Source organism: Schistocerca serialis, unplaced genomic scaffold, assembly GCF_023864345.2.
Source record: "Schistocerca serialis cubense isolate TAMUIC-IGC-003099 unplaced genomic scaffold, iqSchSeri2.2 HiC_scaffold_271, whole genome shotgun sequence".
NCBI classification, from domain to species: Eukaryota; Metazoa; Arthropoda; class Insecta; order Orthoptera; family Acrididae; genus Schistocerca; species Schistocerca serialis.
This window is the reverse complement of record NW_026047840.1, coordinates 47501-52500: the sequence shown is the minus strand read 5'-3', so window position 1 is coordinate 52500 and position 5000 is coordinate 47501. Positions and strand designations below refer to the sequence as shown.

At 50.6% G+C, this 5000-nt stretch overlaps 1 non-coding gene across 1 annotated transcript in view; it reads left to right on the top strand.

Moving 5' to 3' along the window:
- The first annotated feature begins 3905 nt into the window (after positions 1-3905).
- LOC126444524 (small subunit ribosomal RNA) overlaps positions 3906-5000 on the top strand; it is a 1909-nt gene continuing 814 nt past the window's right edge. Inside the window, exon 1 of the ribosomal RNA XR_007582588.1 lies at positions 3906-5000. This exon is cut by the window's right edge and continues 814 nt beyond it. This is a non-coding gene — a ribosomal RNA (small subunit ribosomal RNA).

The window sequence follows — 5000 nt, the reverse complement described above, 5'->3', positions numbered from 1 at the left end:
TGTACCTTAACCTAACCTACGTTGTACCTTAACCTAACCTACGTTGTACCTTAACCTAACCTACGTTGTACCTTAACCTAACCTACGTTGTGCCTTAACCTAACCTACGTTGTGCCTTAACCTAACCTACGTTGTGCCTTAACCTAACCTACGTTGTGCCTTAACCTAACCTATGTTGTGCCTTAACCTAACCTATGTTGTGCCTTAACCTAACCTATGTTGTGCCTTAACCTAACCTATGTTGTGCCTTAACCTAACCTATGTTGTGCCTTAACCTAACCTATGTTGTGCCTTAACCTAACCTATGTTGTGCCTTAACCTAACCTATGTTGTGCCTTAACCTAACCTATGTTGTGCCTTAACCTAACCTATGTTGTGCCTTAACCTAACCTACGTTGTGCCTTAACCTAACCTACGTTGTGCCTTAACCTAACCTACGTTGTGCCTTAACCTAACCTACGTTGTGCCTTAACCTAACCTACGTTGTGCCTTAACCTAACCTACGTTGTGCCTTAACCTAACCTACGTTGTGCCTTAACCTAACCTACGTTGTGCCTTAACCTAACCTACGTTGTGCCTTAACCTAACCTACGTTGTGCCTTAACCTAACCTACGTTGTGCCTTAACCTAACCTACGTTGTGCCTTAACCTAACCTACGTTGTGCCTTAACCTAACCTACGTTGTGCCTTAACCTAACCTACGTTGTGCCTTAACCTAACCTACGTTGTGCCTTAACCTAACCTACGTTGTGCCTTAACCTAACCTACGTTGTGCCTTAACCTAACCTACGTTGTGCCTTAACCTAACCTACGTTGTGCCTTAACCTAACCTACGTTGTGCCTTAACCTAACCTACGTTGTGCCTTAACCTAACCTACGTTGTGCCTTAACCTAACCTACGTTGTGCCTTAACCTAACCTACGTTGTGCCTTAACCTAACCTACGTTGTGCCTTAACCTAACCTACGTTGTGCCTTAACCTAACCTACGTTGTGCCTTAACCTAACCTACGTTGTGCCTTAACCTAACCTACGTTGTGCCTTAACCTAACCTACGTTGTGCCTTAACCTAACCTACGTTGTGCCTTAACCTAACCTATGTTGTGCCTTAACCTAACCTATGTTGTGCCTTAACCTAACCTATGTTGTGCCTTAACCTAACCTATGTTGTGCCTTAACCTAACCTATGTTGTGCCTTAACCTAACCTATGTTGTGCCTTAACCTAACCTATGTTGTGCCTTAACCTAACCTATGTTGTGCCTTAACCTAACCTACGTTGTGCCTTAACCTAACCCATATTGTACCTTAACCTAACCCATATTGTACCTTAACCTAACCCATATTGTACCTTAACCTAACCCATATTGTACCTTAACCTAACCCATATTGTACCTTAACGTAACCTAATTTGTGCCTTAACGTAACCTAATTTGTGCCTTAACGTAACCTAATTTGTGCCTTAACGTAACCTAATTTGTGCCTTAACGTAACCTAATTTGTGCCTTAACGTAACCTAATTTGTGCCTTAACGTAACCTAATTTGTGCCTTAACGTAACCTAATTTGTGCCTTAACGTAACCTAATTTGTGCCTTAACGTAACCTAATTTGTGCCTTAACGTAACCTAATTTGTGCCTTAACGTAACCTAATTTGTGCCTTAACGTAACCTAATTTGTGCCTTAACGTAACCTAATTTGTGCCTTAACGTAACCTAATTTGTGCCTTAACGTAACCTAATTTGTGCCTTAACGTAACCTAATTTGTGCCTTAACGTAACCTAATTTGTGCCTTAACGTAACCTAATTTGTGCCTTAACGTAACCTAATTTGTGCCTTAACGTAACCTAATTTGTGCCTTAACGTAACCTAATTTGTGCCTTAACGTAACCTAATTTGTGCCTTAACGTAACCTAATTTGTGCCTTAACGTAACCTAATTTGTGCCTTAACGTAACCCATGTTGTGCCTTAACGTAACCCATGTTGTGCCTTAACGTAACCCAATTTGTGCCTTAACGTAACCCATGTTGTGCCTTAACCTAACCTATATTGTGCCTCAACCTAACCTATATTGCGCCTTAACCTGACGCACGTTGTCGCTGAACCTGCTCTGTAATTGTTATGCAACTCGTTAAATTAGTGTAGTGTTGCCTAACCGCAACCCTCGCAATATAGTTCGCTATTCGCACTGCCCGGTCCCCTGTGTATCGCGTCATGTTAAACACCTTGCAGGTGTTGCTGACTTTCCACATGCTCCTGCTATACACTGTAATGTGGATAGCAGCAGGACGTACATGCCCCCCCCCCTTCCCCCCTGCCTTCGCAAGCTGGTCGTTGAGAAGTTTGCATGTTCAATGCCCTTCGCATGCCGACGTACTCAGCCTACGTTGTGGTACGGCCTGTCACCTGTCCGCCGATGTACGCAAAACCCACAAACTGTACTGCACATTGGTCCGTATGTACTGAATGATACATCGTGGCACATGTGTGACCGTACGACGACTGCGCCTAGCAACGGCAGACCATACAGTCCAAATATTGTGCACGCAGCTACGTGTCGTCTCCCTATAAGAGCTGGATTGCAGTGTGGTACGCCATTCAGACGTGTGGGAGGAACGGACGCCCTGGATGGCGATCAGCATGAGCAGTCTGTTGATGTAGTGGAGCGTGTATTCGGACGTAGTCGTCTCTTCTCACACACCGTGATAGCATGTTGCACCGCGTTCCACATCTGCGACATCCTGCAGAGGCCGGCTGACAGTCGTTCGCGCAATGGACACCGCATACGTACGGGGGCTACCTTCCACGTGTTCTCGAGGCGTGCACATGTTGTTGCGTCTATGTGGGCAGACGTAGTGTGTTGTGACACCTGACACAGGCATGCAATACTCGTTGCAAATGGCGATGGACGTCTACGTTTGCTGGTGACGTTACGCAAATGAACAACAGGTAACCCGTTGTGGTGCGGTTGTTCTCGCTAGAGGTGAATCAGTGTTGGCGACGATCGGTCGAGCTATTAACCGGTTGTTTCAGGGATACCCACCATGCCCACGAACGTGAAAGGGGACCCACCATGCCCACGAACGCGAAAGGGGATCTGGGTGTGAGGCGATACGCGGCGGTGGCTGGGTGGGACCGTCCCCGGCCGGTGAGGGGGGGCCGCCCGGCGTGCTGGCAGCGCGGTGCGTGGGCGCACGCGCTACAGCCGGCTGGTGGGGGCGGCCAGTGGCAGGCGCGCCGGCCGACGGACGCGGCAGGCGGCGCAGCTGCGCGCCGGCGCCCCCTGCTCGCGGCGCCTTGCGGCCAAAGTAGGTCCTCGCGGGCCCGGTGCGAAGCGCGGTGGCCATCTGCAGTGTGCTGGTCCGATTGAGGACTGTGTGCGCTGAGGATGCGCCGCCGCCCGGCGCTCGGCGCCGCGACGCCGTCTGCTGCTCGGTCGCCCCAGCGGTTCTCGCAGGTGGTTTGTATCGCAGCTGTGCGGACGTGTTGGCGCGTGCGCTGTGCTGGGAGAGTTCGCTTCGGCACCCAAGTGGGGCTTTTGTCCTTCTGTGGCGCTGGCGTTGGAGCTGCCGGTCACCGTAGGTGGCGCGTGTTGTCTCCCGCCGGCAATGCCACGACAGCACGCTCCCGGGCCTCTGTCGGCAGCGGCAAGCTCAGTTGGGAGCACGGGTGGTCGCACCTAAAGCGTCTACTCGCCTAACTCCGGGCGATTGCGCCTCTCTCGAACCCGACCAAGTACTTAGGACGGCGCTGCGCGCCGCCGGGACCTGAGAGGGTTTCGAGGTGTGTTGTGCAGGGGAGCTCAGCCTCCTCCTGTTTGCAGAATAATTGAGCGGACGCTTGCGTGTTCGCGCGGGCCCCCGGGACACACTCCCGGGCGGCCGGCTGCTCAGCTCTAGTTGACGCAGCTCCCTGGTTGATCCTGCCAGTAGTCATATGCTTGTCTCAAAGATTAAGCCATGCATGTCTCAGTACAAGCCGCATTAAGGTGAAACCGCGAATGGCTCATTAAATCAGTTATGGTTCCTTAGATCGTACCCACGTTACTTGGATAACTGTGGTAATTCTAGAGCTAATACATGCAAACAGAGTCCCGACCAGAGATGGAAGGGACGCTTTTATTAGATCAAAACCAATCGGTCGGCTCGTCCGGTCCGTTTGCCTTGGTGACTCTGAATAACTTTGGGCTGATCGCACGGTCCTCGTACCGGCGACGCATCTTTCAAATGTCTGCCTTATCAACTGTCGATGGTAGGTTCTGCGCCTACCATGGTTGTAACGGGTAACGGGGAATCAGGGTTCGATTCCGGAGAGGGAGCCTGAGAAACGGCTACCACATCCAAGGAAGGCAGCAGGCGCGCAAATTACCCACTCCCGGCACGGGGAGGTAGTGACGAAAAATAACGATACGGGACTCATCCGAGGCCCCGTAATCGGAATGAGTACACTTTAAATCCTTTAACGAGTATCTATTGGAGGGCAAGTCTGGTGCCAGCAGCCGCGGTAATTCCAGCTCCAATAGCGTATATTAAAGTTGTTGCGGTTAAAAAGCTCGTAGTTGGATTTGTGTCCCACGCTGTTGGTTCACCGCCCGTCGGTGTTTAACTGGCATGTATCGTGGGACGTCCTGCCGGTGGGGCGAGCCGAAGGCGTGCGACCGCCTCGTGCGTGCTCGTGCGTCCCGAGGCGGACCCCGTTGAAATCCTACCAGGGTGCTCTTTATTGAGTGTCTCGGTGGGCCGGCACGTTTACTTTGAACAAATTAGAGTGCTTAAAGCAGGCAAGCCCGCCTGAATACTGTGTGCATGGAATAATGGAATAGGACCTCGGTTCTATTTTGTTGGTTTTCGGAACCCGAGGTAATGATTAATAGGGACAGGCGGGGGCATTCGTATTGCGACGTTAGAGGTGAAATTCTTGGATCGTCGCAAGACGAACAGAAGCGAAAGCATTTGCCAAGTATGTTTTCATTAATCAAGAACGAAAGTTAGAGGTTCGAAGGCG